The 18,895-nt window shown below is 40.1% G+C and overlaps 1 protein-coding gene across 4 annotated transcripts in view; it reads right to left on the bottom strand.

Moving 5' to 3' along the window:
• tanc2a (tetratricopeptide repeat, ankyrin repeat and coiled-coil containing 2a) overlaps positions 1 to 13,041 on the bottom strand; it is a 139,526-nt gene extending 126,485 nt beyond the window's left edge. For 3 of the 4 annotated variants that reach the window (XM_053228572.1, XM_053228573.1, XM_053228571.1), the window contains exon 1: positions 12,726 to 13,041. The gene's annotated coding sequence lies outside the window, so the exon portion shown is untranslated. The remainder of the gene's footprint in view (positions 1 to 12,725) is intronic. The other variant, XM_053228575.1, reaches the window with a different exon arrangement.
• Positions 13,042 to 18,895: the final 5,854 nt, after the last annotated feature.

Below are 18,895 nucleotides of genomic sequence, written 5' to 3'. Positions count from 1 at the left end.
CTGTAGATTATCGTCTGGTGCTGAAATATAAAGCTCGTGAGAAATTTACAATATGTATATATATTTTTTGTAGGAAAATTCAGGCCCATTTTAATGAGTAGCCGTATTCACAAATGCACAAACACAAGACCACTTCCTGATAAGATAAAAAGCCACAAACAGCAACAATTTTTCAGACGATTCTGTCCTCAAAACTATTCAGGATCTCTCGAGTCAGGCAATTAACGTATGGCGCAGTTCCACGCCCGCTCTACACGAGTGCAGGACTCCAGCCTGTGGAAATTAAGATAAAAAATAAATAAAAACATGAATGAAATGTTCATCTCGTCTCCTTGACAAGCCCTGCTCTCTGATACAGAGCTGTAGGTCGGATGTTGGAGGATATGGGAAGGGAAACTTGAACTGAGCGAGGTAGTGATGTCAGCAGCCCTTATTGAGCTCCTCGGTCATGTGACCTCAGGAACAGAGGCGAGCTCACGGCTCACGTCCTCCACGCCGAGGACGGAATTACACTCGACTCGCGTCTGACGGGATTAACGGGATGCAGTCAAGGCCTGGGACAAGCACAGATCCCTGCTGCTGGAATTAGATCACAAACACTCACTCACTAGATCTCTCTCTCTCTCTCTCTCTCTCTCTCTCACACACACACACACACACACACACACACAGCTTTCTTATCTCAAGCTGCAAATGATAACTGTGACTATTTTAAGTGATTAACAATCCTATTAAAATAACTCCATATGTCATTTTTCATTCACATTTACACCACAGCGCTGTTGAATTCTGGACTCTGATTGGTCAGAAGGTGTTGATTAATTTGCTAGAACAGCAGCTCTGACAGTAGTGCTGGTTTATATTAATGCGCTTGTTCCGATACGTTATCGTTTCTATAGTAACAGCTCATTCACAGGGACTCGTGCAGCCAAATCGCTGTCAAACTGCTGTGGTATAAGAGGAATAAAACGCTTCAGGATGTGGTGATCTGTCACAACGTCTGTGTGAAAACAATAACTCTGCTTCATCACACCATGCCGTTGTTGATTATTTCACTCAAACAGCATGACACTGAGTGTTTTATTCCCTACATATTAATCTCAGAACGATTCGAATCCATCCCCTGGTTCTCCGTCGCTCAGACTCTCATTAATAATCCAGCACAGTTCGGGAATCCTCCAGCTCCTGAGGGAATCCTCCGCCATCTTCCTCTCTCTCAGCCTCGCTTTTTCTCTCCCTCTTTCACCTAAACATTGCATCGTCACTCCGTCTGTTTTCCCTACACCGCAGATTAAGTGCACATCAACAGTCAGGATGAATGTGGCTGTTTGAGAACGGTTTGAATTTCCATAACATTTGCATATGTAATAGGGAAAAAAAGCTCATATTTGAATATTTGAGGGCTCATGTTGCTTTGCGTCTATTAAAATACACACTTTGTAAACTTTTTGGCTAAATGACATGGGATGTAGGACAACTGCTCTGAATAAATGCACCAACATTTTAATTAAATATATTTTCAAAAGCCCTTAAACTGATATTAAGATATTAGTAGTTGAGCCAAAAATTGTACAGGCAGCATAAGAAAGCGAGACATTTCACCTCCACACAGTGTGTAGCTAATGCTAATGCTCACTCTGTGCGTGTGTGTGTGTGTGTGTGTGAGAGAGAGAGAGAGAGAGTATGTGTGAGAAAGTGTAACAATGCACACTCATTAATATTCATCACATCCAAATATTACGTTTTTCAGTGAATCTTTCGACTGACCAAAAATCACTCCTCTCTCATTCAGTGAATCAGATGATTCAGTGACTCTTTCAGCTGAGTCAGTGAATCTTTCAATTATGTCAGAGAATCGCTCCTCTCTCATTCATTGAATCAGTTGAGTCAGTGAATCTTTTGTTCAGTGAATCCATTGAGTCTGTGAATCTTTTGGTTATGACTGAGATTTACTCCACTGTGAATCTTGAGTCAGTGAATCTTCCTGATATAACAGAGAAACTCTCTTTTCACATTCAGCGAATCAGTTGAGTCAGTGAATCATTTGAGTAAGTGAATCTTTTATTCAGTGAATCATTTGACTCAGTGAATCTTTCTGTTGTAACAGAGAAACTCTCTTCTCACATTCAGCAAATCAGTTGAGTCAGTGAATCTTTTGTTTAATGAATCAGTTGAGTCAGTGAATCTTTCTGTTATGGCAGAGAAACTCTCTTCTCACATTTAGCGAATCAGTTGAGTCATTTTACACTAATAAAATGGTTGTTATCTGCTTCAGACTCAAATGAACAAGTTACACAAAAGACAAAATTTCATCTCTAGCCTATGCATATTTATGTTTATATTTATGTTTATATTTGCCCACTAGTTATTAATATTCAAAAAGCAGACACCAAGACTTTAATATTCAACTCATATTACTTTACGCCAGTAAATCAGAAATTTGCTGATTCATTATTTAATGTTATGAAATGAGCTTAGGCAGATAAATCAGCAGTGTGTAGTGGTGCTGAGCTGCTGAGTGTGTGTTTTTACTGCTTTCCTGAGAAAAATGAGCTGGAGAACAGGGGGAGGAAGGAAACTCTAAAAACACTAATGAACTTTACCCAGAGATTCGGGAGAGTTTTTTGTGTTAGAAGAAAGAGTGAAGGAGTTATTTGTCTCTTTGCAGCATTAGTGTCTCATTTCTCTTTTCCTCACTCGTCAACTGAGTGAAAATCACAGCCAATCACAGTGAGTTATTCAAGTGCTTCTGGTGTGGTGATGATGATGATGATGATGATGAAGAGTCACAGTCTTGAAAGATACTGATTTTTATAATCTTTTAAATCATGATCATTTTAATAAACACAGCCAGACATTCATGTAATAATTGCGACACCTCGTCTGCGGATGTTAATAACGCTCCTGGTGACGACTTAGCGCTGAGTAATAATAAAACAAACGGTCTCACGTCTCCACACTGGACTCCGAGGCTGGAAATCAGTGCATGAGGATGTCAGAATTTACACAGAAACCAGATGGAAGATAAAAAACAAAAATCCCTCATGTGTCTGCTCTCGAATAACGAACACACATCACCAAAGCCTCTGCTTTTCTTCCACCTTCTGGTTATGAGTTTGTACTTTTGTCTTTTTTGTGGTTTTTCGTTACTCAGGACAAGAACGGAGACGTGTGGAGGTCAGGAGGCTCAGGTTTCCAATAAAACGGCAAAAAATAGACAAAATCCAGCCGCAGAAGGTGACACGCGAAGGACGAGAGCAACACCTGACATCACACCTGGACTGACGCCATACCACACCACTGTCGAGTTCTGGATTCTGATTGGTCAGAAGGTGTTGATTAATTCTCTATAAGAGCAGCTCTGACAGTAGTGCAGCTGCAAATCACAGCTTTATATTAATGCACTCGTTCTAATACGTCATTATTTCTAACAGCTCATTCACACATGAACAGATTTAAAAACGTGTGTAACGTGTGTTGATACGGTGTAGGAGACATTTATTTAACATTTATGGAAGGAGTCTCCAGTGTCAGAGGTAAAGCTGTAACTTTTCCCACATCTTCAGCACAGAGGAGTTTATGCTTCTTTGCAGCTTCTCTGTAACATGACAAGCTGCATTTTTTTGTCTTATTAACTTCAAGAGAGAGAATAAAGAGAGGCTGGTGAGGGAACGACTGTTTATAGCTGCTATAACGTAAGTGACAACAGGAACTAACTTGTTTCACAAACATTAAATGTATCTATAAATGGAAAAAAGTATGATGTATCATTATTTAATAACTAAAAAATTAGTTCCCCTCATACCAAAATTTATACCCCTCATACCACAGCAATTAGGCAAACTGCTGTGGTATGAGGGGAATAAAACACTTCAGGCTGTGCTGCTATAGGAGTGTTTTATTCACAGAGATCTTGCATCAATTCTAAAAACAGAAAAAGTGGGCGTGGCTAAAATAATGACACAAACCCAGAGCATATGAAAACTAAACAGCAGGTAAAGTTTACAGCTTGGACCTGACCTTTACTTTAATGACAGACATTTACTTTTAGAGCTGCAACCAGCCTGACAGCGCGCACACACACGCACACACACACACACACACACACACACACACACAGAGAACAGCAGTAGCTGGTGAATCATCACTTATATATAAAGAATCCTGAACCTGAATATCCACAAAATGTGACATTTGATTCCAAAATACACGTATACACACATACACAAACACACAAACACACAAACACACACACACACACACACACACACACACACACACATGACTTAAGGCTCTTTAACACAAGAGTCAACAGTTGCTCATTCGTTTTTTAATTAGTTTTTTTCCATAGCCACCTTTTCAGCACAATTATAAAATTATGTTTTACATTTTATTTCCAGTCTATCTATCTATCTATCTATCTATCTATCTATCCATCCATCCATCTATCTGGTGCTTTTGATGAATACGTTGTGTATTCTGATATAGTCCTTCTCTTCAGATCTAAGCCATGAGGTTTACAATAACAGCGCAGTCCATGTTGGACGTGCGCTAGCTGTGCTGTTAGCATAGATGGCACAAGCTGGGCTGAAAAATGACCCAATCAGACGAGGCCTCTGTGTTTGTTACTGTCTTCTAGCAGTGTGAACGTAGAATTCGGCATTACAGAGAAAATATGGTATCATGACACGAAGATTATTATATGTATCATGATATTTAGCTTTACTAATAAAATGGCGGTTGTGCCGCATTACATCCTGTGTTCATTTTTTAACAAGAACTACGATTAAAAAAATGTTTGTTCATGACTTTTATGACAAAAATGAAACAATAACTAAATAACAGTTCAGCCTTGTACTCAGAATAATAACGAAACGTGACAACATCTTCCTCAAGAAATAAAAACAAGATGTCGGAATGGACAACGATGAAACTTTTGTCTTTGTGTAACTGCCTCTCAAAGTCAACAGATCAATAAGGGAGAAATTTTACAATGCAAAGCAAAAAAAAAAATAATAATAATTTCTCAGTAATTTTCTCCTGCTAGCTTGCGGTGCAGAAATGTGAGCACGTTGACGATTTTGTGCGCATAATCAGCACTGATGATGAAAAAGTACAGAGACTTGCACAATCTATTAAACATCCTGCACATGTCCAAGCAGTGCTCCCACACACACACACACACACACACACACACACACACACACTGCATAAATAATTCACCCTCAGGCCAGCGGGGTCAGAGGTCACCGGACTGACATCTGGTGCAACAATGACAGAGACGGCGTTGTTGTCCGGAGCAACAGAACACAGACGAGCTGCTGAAGACGACGATGATGATGATGATGATGATGATGATCATGTTCGAGCACAATGGAGAGGAAGTGAGGAGCTGAAGCAGAGCTGAGTCAAAGATGCTGTTAGAGTTTATGAGTAAGGAGTAAAACACTCTGTGTCGCTATTATAGGAAAATAATCAACAACAGGATGGTGTGATGAAGCGGACTTACTGTTACAACCTCAAAGCTGATTATTTTCTTATTAAAATGAAGAACATGTTATACGTTTATTCTATTAATAGATACAATTAATGTTTGTGAAACAAGTTCGTCCCTGTTGTCACTTACGTTATAGCAGCTATAAACAATCGTTCCCTCACCAGCCTCTCTTTATTCTCCCTCTTGAAGTTAATAAGACAAAACAACGGGATTGGACGATGCATGTTTAATCGATCTACGTGTATAATAATATAACAGCATTTTATTTATAAGCACTCTTTAAGGTACCCAAGGACAACGTACAGATACAAAGGGTATATACTCCTGTAATAACTGTAACAGCAAAAGAAATCCAACATTAAAATTTAAATAAAGGAGAAAGATTAAAACAGACAGTAATACAAATACAGAGAAAAAAGAGTGATGACAGGATAAATAATTCACCTTGTTCACGTTCATTACATCCATGAGTGTATTTCACACATGCATCTGCATTTCACATCTCTGACGTCTTACGAGTGTGTATGGGAAAAAAAAAAAAAAAAACGGTGTCTAGGGGGCGTGTTACTCTGTGCAATCATATGACATCACAGGATAGGCTGCACGACTCTACAGTCTGCGAGAGAAAGAAGTCAGCCCCAGCCTCAATCCTCACTTCTTAATACCAAAATGTGTTTGTTTTTGAGACTGCTGGTGTAAGAGCAAATACTCCGATGTGGACGTCTTCATATCTTTGAAACACAGAGCGCTCTTAGCCGTGCTAATACATATGCACAGCCGCTCCCGATATACGGCTATATAAATAACAGTAGGCCAAATCTTTTGAGAGATGGATGATGGTGGTGATGGATGTCATAAACACTTTTTTTTTTTTTTGTAAAATACCATCTCGAATACACACAGCAGTTTATCAGCGTTATGGATGCGAGAGGACGGAGCATGAAAGGAAACGAGAAGCCGTGTTTTTCCGTCTGTTTGAGCCTCCTCTTCTCGAGCTGCTGCAATACCCGCATTAGAGCGTGCAACACACAGGAAAAGCTTTCAGACAGAGAGAGAGAGTGTGAGAGTGAGAGAGAGAGAGAGAGAGAGAGAGAGAGAGGAAGGATCTGTCAGGTTCAATCTAAGCTTTCAGGTCACATTCTCCATTGGAGGTGGCACGAGTGAGAGTTCGGTCGACTGCAGGAGGGAATTACTAAACCCCAAACACAAATCACTCGTGTGTGTGTATGTGTGTGTGTGTGTGTGTGTGTGTGTGTGTGTGCGCACGCAGATGTCTGGTGGCCTTCGGCAAGCCATCACCTCGAATAACCCGCTTCAAGCCGACTAACCGGTTGTGGTAGGAACACTGTGTGTAGAAATAACAAATATGTCCTCTTAAACGCTTCAGGAAGAAAAAAGGGACTCTGTTAAAGGTGTGTTAAAGGTGTGTTAAAGGTGCAATAAGCAACTTTGTTTTTCTTCCTTAAACCACACCCACTTCTTCAGTGATGTCACACAGGTGTCCTGATGCGGAATTAGGATGCATTAGGACTTCCTGTCGTCTATAAACATGAACACAACTTCACTGTGTAGCTGATGGCTAGAGCGTTACAGGGGCGGCCATCTTGAACAAATCAGTGTGGAAGCATTCCACCTTTAACGGCTCTGCCACCAAATTCTGTAACTATGACATTTCTGAGATTCATCTGTAAAACTGCTCATTTAAGAAATGAGATTAGGACGTAGTTATATAAAATGTTCTGTGTGATATGTTTTAGTCTAACATGATTTTTTTTTAGCTCTGTGCAAAACTACAGACACTGTAACAAAAAGCTAAACTTACTTACTTCTTAGCCAAAGACTAATACAGGCTTCCAAATATGGAGTTAAAGACACACCCACATTCCAATCTGTAGAGCTGAACAGTGACCGCCCACTTTTTCAACAATCTCAGCTCCAGTTAATTTCTCATTTATTTACTCCATAAACTTGAGAAAATCCTGAAATAAAGTAAATTAAAAAAATAAAATAAAGTTAGAACCAACAGCCAATGGACTCAAAGACACGCCCATGCTCAGGTTTGCTGCCTGCCGATGTACCAGCTAGCTAGCTAACTATTTCTGTAGCAAAACTGTTGAATGTTTTCGTACTGAAAGCATTTTAGCAATCCTTTCTTAACCTTTCTTGGTTAAGAAAACAAATAAAAAATGCAGTATCGTGTTTTTTGAGAGCTATTGTAGCTAGCAATGATGTGGCTAGTGTTAAAAACCAGAAAAATAGTCAGACTATCGTAAAGTGAGCACTTTCCCATTACAATGGTCTGAGTATTTTTACTAGACTTTACAGAATTTCCTCATACTTCATCACAGTTATTATGAAATGAAAAGAGATCAGTGTTTCAGCATCGCTCCAACCACAGGCTTTCTCAGAACACACGACAATAAGCAGAGTGAAGCGGTAATGACAAATAATTAAACACGGCATGTGAAAAAATCCACCTCACGTCTACGTGTTCTGCCCTGACAGGGGTAAATCCTGTATGACAGGGGCGTATGCGGGGCAGCAGACATTGGAGATAAGACCTCTGAGGCCCACCTGCGCTCTCAGGAATTCACGTCTCCAGGATCATGTTCCTCTTCCCGGAATGTTCCTGAACCATGACTCGATAAACCTGGAAATCAGGAATCAGACTAGCGAGGAGGCAGAACGTCTGCGTGTACACCACATGCATGAACAGGATGGGGGGGAAAAAATCCCCAAAAAGAGCTTTTCAGATGGTCGAGCTGCTGCTGGGGGTCGTGGAAATGAAGCATCTGGTGGAGTTTTTAGAGTCAGCAGGAAGAAAAGATAAGACTGATGACTGAAATGTTTAAAAATGTTGTTTCTGTGATTAAGACACAGGATCCAGGTGGGTCATTAAAAAAATTACCACAACATACAACATCCGTCGCTGAATCTAAGCAACCGCAATTATCCTCGTACAATCAGCTCTGCATGAACACCTGTGATTTTCTCCTGTCGCTTGTTTGATGACAAAATCCTCGACTGCAACGCAACACACAAACTACAAGACTGAGTCCACTGATTGCAGTCGACTAATTTCAAACCCGAGGTACCGGGACCTGATTGCGAGTGATTAATAACCGGATTGTAGCGTACAGGAGCGAGAGGCAGGACGCGAGCACGTACACTCAGTTTTACTTCGGCGAATACGAACGCTGCTGAAAAACGAGGAAAACAGGCGAGAGTCAAGATCAGGGAATAGAGCAGAAACAAAGCTGGAGAACAACGCTTGGATTTAACGACATGAACGCATGACATGACTCGGCAACAAAACACGGATACAGCTGGGTTTAAATAGAGAAGCTAACTAGGTGAACACAATATGATAACAAACCAATGATAGGTATGGGGGGTGGAGACAGGACCAAAACCAAAACAAAGGCCCATATCAAAACAAATAAAAGCACAAGGAGAATCAGTGAGTGCATGAAAAACACAAAGTGTAAATGCAGCCATGTGATAGTTCCATCGATTTCACATCAAGCTAATTTGAAAAATAGTGTTAAGCAGGACGATAATTGCTCAGATGATCTATTACGATATTTAATAATACTGTTACAGCTGAAATGTCGATGGGATCCATCGCACCGGTCGACAAATCAGGAGCAAGTAAGTCAACAAGATTTCATCGAGGATCGACGTGTCTGACATTTGCGACATTCCTTTTAAACAATCATAGCCGTCTGATGTCATCCCTGCGATAGAGCGGCACGATTTTTGAAACAGGAATCGATTTTATTCATACAGAGCTTTCAACAACAACAACACACACACACACACACACACACACACAGTAGCTTCCTCGTGTCGTCTCAGGGAGGTTTATCTCATCACCGTCGTCTCTGTCGCCTCCGGCTTGCTCATTAGGGGTCTAAATCTACATCTGAGTTACTGGAAAGCTGCTTCGTTAAAAGAGCTATACAAACAAAATAATCTTTAATTGAAGTGAAGTGGTGTGAAGTCTGTTAGTCCTCCCCAGTCCTCCTTCTTCCATCAAACAGCCTCGTTTGTAAATTAAACCTCATTTGTCTTGAGGATCGAAGACTCCATTTAAGAAAATATGCTCATCGCTTCTTTCCACTTCAAGTGGAAGCGCGGGGGTCCTGCTAATTTACTCCTGTTTAGCTAAGTACCTTCAAGACTGTTCATCATGAGAGGATCTCACACACACACACACACACACACACACACACACACTGAATCAACCATCAATCTGCACTGCTAAATTATGATTGGGTTATTTCCTCTACCGGCACCTCCAGAGCAGGATGGACGAGGGTATGGAGACACACACACACACACACACACACACACACACGGCTAAAGCGATTTTCACTCAAGTGCTTCAATCAGGCCCCTCAAAGCCTGACCACAGCACCGTTCCACCCTAATCACTTTTCCACAGCAGTCTGTGAAGTGTTTATTGCAGCCATTACAGGAGAACATGCTGACTGTCAGCACGGAGCTAGAACCACAGAACCCTCATTGGTTCTCCTCACAGTAATCGTGAAGTAACATGTACGACGTGGATTGTTACAGAAATACCAAATACCAAAAATTAGCAATTATCAAGAACAGTGGTCAAATCAAAGGTATAGTTCACTGGCTTTGTTTATTTCTTTCTTCAGTGTTCTGTGCACCAATTTGTTATTCACAATATATATATATATATATATATATATATATATATATATATATATATATATATATATATATATACAAAATGCACGCAAAAATGACAGCTGCTTCTATCGGTAACAATTGAGTGCGCTGGCCAGTGTTCGACTTACACCGATTGGTCCCAAAACACGCCAAAACGCTCCGCTTATGCATGGACTACAATCCAAGCTAGCTTCATTTAGAGAGGACAGTTTGCACTGCTAAGCTAGCTGAACTCAGTCGACATGCTAGCTCCACCTCCTAATACCTGTTTCACTTATTAAGCTTTGTGCTAAAAGAATGCTTTGCATATTCTGATACTGTATCTATAAAGCACAGGACTAGGTGTTTGCCGGCTATCGGAGATGACGTTTGCTAGCTACAATGACATCACAGGCTGAGCAGCGACTTGATCAATAAACAATAAACACAGCTTGAGCTTGAGATGCTATGGTGGTTTCTTATATATTGTATATAGAGATGAAACTAGAACACATACGAGCCAAACTGATGTCTAAAACAGCTCTAGAGGGAACGACGGAGTCTCAGGAATGTTGCGATTTCAGCGTAACAGTGACGTCTGCGTAAAAGTTCTAACTGTAAAAACATTAGAGTACAACAGATGCTACAACAGCTAACATGCTATGAATGTAAATAAATCTCAGGGTTACAATTGTTAAAAAAAAAAAAGATTTAGTGGAAATTTTGCTAAGTTTAACTAATGCGTACGAGTTAAGCCAATTTTGAAATCGCAGACTGAATTCGCACTTCATAAAAGAATTCTTTGGCCTGTTTAGTGCCACTGCGATCGACGACAACCGACAACAAAATTTTTTGCAGTGTGAAAAACGTTTGAGTAAAGTCTCAGAGTGTGAGTGAATTCTGTGAACGACGCTCGCCAACAGGAGGACAGTGCAGGATGACGCTAATCTTACGGGACAGCTACCGATACAATAATCGCGATGATGGAATGTAAAACATCCTTATGACCTAAAGAGGACTCTGAAGAATGTTTGTGTTCTCTATGAGCCGATTGTTGGACGATTGATGATGTAAGCAGCGTCGGACCTAGTCATTCTCTTTAATCACAGGTCTATCGTTAGAGGCTCTTCATCACATAAGCTGACATGGAGAACACATGTTAAGTGATCGCACTGCCTACAGAATTCGGACGATATTTTTGGGGATAATGTACAGTGTGACGAGGGTCATATTCAACTGAATAGTGGACACTCTTCATTTACGTGATTACGATAGTGCAAATAATCAGACACAGCTAGTATTCTTCTGTTTAACGCATTATTAAAAGCATATTACTCCACTTCTTTCAGTCGAACAGGAATTTCATTCGTCTTACATTATTATTATTATTATTTTTTTTTTGACTGAGCTGTTGGTTGGATTAATAATGCATTATTAGGCTGCATGTAAACATAGATGTGTTGAATACATATGTGTGTGTGTGTGTGTGTGTGTGTGTCTATAGGTAGCTTTTCAGGTGTTTTATACATTACTAAGACCTTCCAGAAAGCTACACCAATAAACAGCACACTGCATTCATTTAGAAATCACAGTGACTGATTTCAACAATAATTCATAATCATAAGAGCGCGTGCTAGATTCAGAGGACTGTAGGGCAAGTGAGAATAAGGGAACTAGAGAATAGTAAAAAGGAAAAAAGAAAACCACGAGCACATAAACTCGTACAGCTGTTCGTGTGTTTAGATACATGGCAGGCTATTGGTGTTTATTATCTTTATTGATAAGATTAATACGCGGGGGTTATTGATGTTTATGTGCACAGTTTATTTGTACAGCAGGAGGATAAATAAATGTCCAGCTCGCGCCAGTGCCAAAGATAAAGCCAGAGCCAAAGCCAGAGCCAGAGCCAGAGCCAGAGCCAGTGCGCAGTGAAGGAAGGAAACGAGGTATTTTTTATTCCTGGTCATAAAACAAACACTGTAACGCCTGCGTGGAGCTGCGATAAGAAGCAGCGTCTGCATGCGGCATTAACGCCGCATTCATAAGCCGACATTCATAAAGAGACATTCATAAAGAGACATTCATAAGGAGACATTCATAAAGCGACATTCATAAGGAGATATTCATAAGGCGACATTAGTAAGGCAACATTCATAAGGAGATATTAATAAAGCGACATTCATAATGAGACATTCATAAGGCGACATTAATAATGAGACATTCATAAGGCGACACTCATAATGAGACATTCATAAGGCGACATTAATAAGGCGACATTAATAAGCCGACATTAATAATGAGACATTCATAAGACGACATTCATAAGGCGACAATGAGACATTCATAAGGCGACATTCATAAGGCGACATTAATAAAGCGACATTAAGTGAGTGTCAGTAATCAGATGCTGAGAGTAATGCAGCAGAGGAGAGAAGTAACGCAGCGGCTCTGTCTCTTTCACCTTCCGTGCGCAAACACACACACACACACACACACACACACACACACTCCCCAGCGTGGAAATGAAACCGAGACCTGGTCTTACCTCCACTCCTCACTCTCCTCCGTGTCCGTGCTCTGGGATTTGTTTTGTTTTCTCTCTCTCTCTTTTTTCCTCTCCAGCAGATTATTATAGTGAAAAACCCTCCTCTGATCTCCTTCACGCGCTGCTCCACTCCACCGAGTCCCGACAGCGGAGCTCGCGCTACCGGAGGCTTCACAACGAACGCGCAGCTCGCGAAAACACACGCGCGCGATCCCGAGGAAACGACGCCAACCCCCGCGCCATCCAGTCAGGAGCACCAGCTGAACACCAGCACCAGCGCCACTCTCTCCAACTGCGCGTGGTGGGCGGGGCCTCATGCATTATTCATACGTGGGCGGGGTTATAGTAGCCTGTTTTGTGTGAAAGGTTTTGATTGGCTCTTCCTTTAAATCCGGTATTTATACAGGGATTATACTCATCTTCATATAAAACTAGTGGGCGGGGCTTAACGTTTTTATATACACTTCTACATACACTTTCATATACACTAAGCTGAAGTTAATGTGAGGATGTTTGTACTTGTTTATTAATAATATTCTATAATAATATTTATCCTATAAAGTATATTGTATAGTGGGCGGGGCTTACTTAAATTATTAATGAGCTGATTATATGTTTGTGAGTACTTTTATACACTTTTATATACCTTGAGTTGCTATGATAAAATGAATTTATGAATGCTCTTATGTAGGAAAGTTTATAACTATTCATTAACCTTATATAATGATTATTATACAGGATATTATAGAGTGGGTGGGGCTTACCAAAATTATTAAGTGGATTTCCTGTTTATGAATATATTTATTCACATTTATATTCATTTGGAGATTTGCCATTTCTTATGAATGCTCTTATGTGAGGAAGTTTACAGATTATTATTATTATTATTATTATTATTATTATAAGAGCGTTCTAACGCAAGTGGGCGGAGCTTACTGAAATATTAATAAGAAAATGTACTATTTATGTGTACACTAAGGTGTTGTAATAAATTGCTCTTTATTACATGCTGTCATGTAGGGAAGTTCATAACTGTTCATTAATATTATATATATATTATATTTTCTGGTATAGTGGGTGGGGCTTACTGAAATACGAATAAGCAGATTTCCTATTTATGACTACTTTTTAGACACTTTAAAATTCACTGAGCTGTTCTAATAAATGCAATTAATGAATGCTGTTATGTGAAGAAGGTCGTAAGTATTTTTTAATAATATTATAAATTAATACTCTTCAGGAATAATACTATATTAACAATATTTTAAAGGCAAATTAGTGGGCGGGGCTTATATAAATTTTAATGTGGATTTGCTATTTATGAGTACAATGAGTTGTTATAATGAATATCATTATGCATGTAACAGTGTTTTAACGGCAAATTACATCATACAGTACGTCAAAAACTGTCACGTCATACTACTTATCCGTTTATAGTTACGTTTAATGACAGCTAATGACTTGGCAAAATCTAGTTAGCAGCTAAAACATAAATAGTCATTAGCGTGCACTTACTTGAAGGTAATGAGTGTGTGTGTCATTTTTTAATCTTTGTTGTGGTTGCATACAACTCAAATAGAACTTAACTCGTCTTATTCGTGTTTCTACGTGTCTGGGAATTCCTCGAAAACCCCATGACATCTGTCTTACTCATGTTCTTCCAGCTTGGCTAGCACTTGCCTAATGCTTTGCACATGGAATATTACTAATATGACTTACAACATGTCTTTTACAGAGTTGACAGAAATGAAATATGGCCTTGAAACTCAGCGATAGTGGCTTCGTAAGTAAGTTGTGATGTGTGTTGGTGTCGGTGTTGGTTTTGGGCGAAGGTTTAACAAGGGGACGAGAGCTTTTTACATGACAATATGAGAGAATGAAAAAAAATCCTCATTCTCTACAGACAGAAAAATGTAAACATCTGCTTAAGTGTTTAACTGAAGCTTGTTTTGTTTTGGTGCACACCCTGGAGAACGGAGCAGAACGTTATCTAGGTTTGTCGAGGCTGTGATAAGGATCTCCAAATTGATAACCAAGCAAACTGGGCTTTATCACAGAGACTTGTGTGTTCTATACAGAAATAAAAGATAGTGGATGCCAGGAATTCCACTTTTGCCCAGATACAAACCTCAAGAGTAAAAGGATCCACGGCTGATCCAGATGGCATCTCTCTGGACAATAACATGGCTGGAAAACTCTAAAAATAGGCCTGCGAGAGCCTCAAATGCTGTCCAGAGGTGTACGAGTCGACATTAACATTCCTGAGACGTTCCTCATATCCGCGTTTTATCTGATTTTATTGAAGGGTGTATAAACAATAGGTCCTGGGGTTCCACATGGATTAAAAAAAATGCAATCCAAACAATTTTACATGCATACTGTTCCTAAACTATCATATTAAAAATACAGCTTAGCAAGTGCATCACTTTTACAATTTCTTAGACAGATTAGACAGATGTTTCCTGCTGTTATTTTCCATTGTTGGCTTGGCTTATTTTAGTTTCAAAATTATTTCATTTCAGTTTACAATGCAGTAATTACTAGCTTCAATATCAAAACATATACATTTTTGTCTAAAGTTTTGTCTAAAGTTTACATATTTTGGTCTAAAGTCTAACCCTATATTCACACTAGCAAGGGACAAGACTCTAGTGTCACCTGTATTTTGTCTCTTGTAGCTGCGTAGCAACTGCTACTGTTGTCACTTGTGGGCGTGGCCTATCTAATAAGAGATGGTAGTAAGCTAAACATTAAAGATAGTTAAACGCAAATTAAATAACGCACTAATCAGTCATTTAGGTTCTAAGCCTCGTATTAGCTCAGATTAGACCAGCAAAGTGAGCTAACTGTACTAGCTACATACATCACTGGAGGCAAGAACGATCTCTGCTACTTCCGTCCAAGCTTTATTTTAATTCGTCATGTCTCAGTACACATTTAATGAGAGGTTGTATATGACAGGATAAAATGTAACCATGGTTGTAAACAATAAATGGGAACTAATTGCAGGTAGGAACTAAAGTTGTGATGTTGAACAAGACAATCATTTGGATTCTTCGCTTTACAGCATCATACGAGAAAATCTCAATTCAAATGTTGTTTGCTGTAGAAAGCACACCTCTGTGTCGTACATGTATATAGAAATAAAAGTTCGTCTGAGTCTGAGGTTGGGATTGATGATTAGCATCATGACAAAGGTGGAAATGGGGACTGAGGGGTAAGATGAGGGAGATAAACGTGTTAAACAAACTAAGGAAGCTCCGCCCCCTTGTCCTACACCTCAGTCCCTATTTATTGAGACTCGTCTAAAATAAACACTAAGAGACAGATGCTCCATCATCATCAGTGAAGAGGAGGAGCCAGTTTTCTCGCTGTAGCTTAAGAGATTCTCTGCTTAGCTCCACTACGACCCTGTGACCCACGTCTGAGACGTGACGTGAGGCGTGATGGATGAGCCTGTCGTCTCCTTGGAACATTTTCAGACGTCAATAAAAGCTAAACCTGCATCGAAATACGATCTCTCTCACACTCACACTCACGCTCCATGTATCGGCTGTGTGCTGCATACTGTCTGATGTGTACACACTGTAAATGAATAAACAGAGAGATTTTAAGTGTCAGTCGACCATGAGAGCAGTTACGCACACACTATTAACCTCGCAACGTCTATGATTTTGGACGGCTTTGATTTTAAGTCCCATGAGCTCCAACTGTGCACCAGTGCAATAATCGAAATTGGATTTCTTTTCACATGGCTGCGCGTCTGACTCCTCCACCCTTACCGAGGTCTATCTGTTAATCTACCCCAGGCCAAGTCCTTCATTTGGCCACAGTGAGAGGAAGCTGAGAAAGACAGGACCTCCTTGATTTAGAGATGAGTCTCGGGGGTCCTGAGGAAGACAAGGGCTTGTAGCACTAGCGACTCTAATTAGCCTATTGGCAGGGTTTCTTTAAGAACAGCGCACAGGAAGTCACGCCAAGTAAATACCACAGTGTGGGGTAATTCGACGTGGGATTTCCAGTTAGACTTGTAGAAAAAGAACAGCCAAGTCTGGAGTGCTTACGGATTCTTACAACACAGTGCTGAGCCCTTTTAACTAAACAAAGAACCCTTTAAAGAACCCATCAAAATCACGTGACGCTTTCAGCTACGCTCAACAACTCGAGTCCTACTCAGCAGTTTTGTGAAGAAATCTGGACAAAAAAGACACAAAGGAAGCTCTTAGAGAGTCTTAGCTTCAATACAGTCTAATCTATGTAATATTTCCTTTCATTACAATAAACCAGATAGAAGATTATTAAACCTATAGACATTCGTGACTAATTTTAAGCTTGAAACAGTCAGATAATTTTCCTAATTTTAAGCATTTATTTCTAGAAAGAAGCACAATTATCTGCCAGTAATAATAATAATAATAATAATAATAATAAAAATAATAATAATACATCATCTCATAATAATAAATATTCAATAAATTTGGCTATAATTAAGATATTTTCACTTGCCTAGATATCTTGTTTTGCACACTGAAAAAAAGAGAGGCTGATGAGGGAACGGCTGTTTCTAGCATGAATATTATACGTAACTATAAATGGATAAAAAAATATGAAGTGTAGCTCTTTATTTAAAAAGAATCTTTGGAAAATTGCTGTGGTATTAAACACTTTAGGATTTGAAGCTGTACTTCATCATGACTGATTTTTAACCTGCTGTGTTGCTCACAGAGGTGTGTGTGTGTGTGCTGTATGTGTTTATAAGTGTGTGTGTGTGTGTGTGTGTGAGCAGGAGAGGGATCGATACAACCAGTCATGAGACAAACAGCAAACACGGTGAACCCCAGAGTGCCCACAGGTTTAATTTGTTACACAGACTGAATACAGTGACGTCTCAGGGCAATAAAGCAGATCGATAAAGGATCGATTACATCATCGATTACAGGCCGGGCGGCTCGACATGTCTGATCTCTGAAGGCTGGGATTCTCTTCAGAAGCCACGAGGGTGCGAATCTCGAGGAACTTGATTCGATTAGGTTTCAATTGAGAACGTCACGATGAGATTACAGAGCCATTCTGGTATAAATGAGCAAGCAGGGCTAAGCTCCGTCCTTCACAGATAACAACACATCAATATAAGGTTTCATTTTAATATATTTCGTGATTTGGAGTGTGCTGTAATGGACAAATATTAGGTAGAACTCCATTGTGGGTCATTTTAATATGATTTCTTTTTAAGCTTTGAGTTTTTCTGTCTGTGAAAGAGGAATAATTGAATCAGAGAGGAAAGAAAGAAGTAAAACATGACCCACATGGCAGCCAGGTGAACTCCACGCTTCATTTCAGGCACAGGAGGTTCCTTTATGGTAACGCCAACAGTGCCTCGAACATACACCTCGCACCTCCACACGAATCCGGGCCAAATGTGTCTGAAATGCACCCGAGCGTGTGTGATGTGTGAGCGGGGTTTCAGCGTGCGGCTGGAAGTGGCCCAGCTGTACGTATCAGGTGTGAGATTGGGGTTTTATCAGCGCTGAGTTGTGGCTGCGCTTCAGGCAGGCAGATCTGGAGGAGCTCATCACCATCAGGGCGGGAATGTGGGTTGTGATGAAAGCGGAGACTGGAGACTATCTGGTTTGCTATCTGGGTGGACGGATCACATCAAACTGAACTGATTGCAGAGAGTGTGGTACAGAGACAAGCGCCTTCGCTTCTTCTGACAGCGATCAGAAATATCTCCATTGTGTCTCCAGCATCCAGAGGAATAAATACTGCACTAGGTTTTTTCATAGGCCAAAAAAATCATGAACAAAAAATTCAGCTGAACCCACAAAACTCAACGAAACGACAACTTATCCTACGTGCACACTTGCAAGTGACAAGTTGCTTGTGTCGCTTGTAGTTTGTCGTGACCGCTACTGCTGTCGCTTGTGGGCGTGGCCTGTCCAGCGTTTTTTATTAGTTCAGATGAAAAACTGTACTAGCTGTGTATCTTCATTTTCAGATTAGATTAGCAAAGCAAGCTACCTGAACCAGCTTAAGATAAAACCACGGTTTTAAGTTTTTCTTCAATTTTTATTAACATTGTGAGTGTGAAACTAAAGAAATATTGGACCACATTGCACACAGGATTGGTCCGAGGACTCACTCAATCCTTTCAGCGTTACCGTGTCATA

The sequence above is a fragment of the Pangasianodon hypophthalmus genome, chromosome 23 (genome assembly GCF_027358585.1).
Source record: "Pangasianodon hypophthalmus isolate fPanHyp1 chromosome 23, fPanHyp1.pri, whole genome shotgun sequence".
Classification (NCBI taxonomy): Eukaryota; Metazoa; Chordata; class Actinopteri; order Siluriformes; family Pangasiidae; genus Pangasianodon; species Pangasianodon hypophthalmus.
The sequence above is the reverse complement of the archived record's forward strand: the minus strand, read 5'-3'. Positions and strand labels throughout refer to the sequence as shown.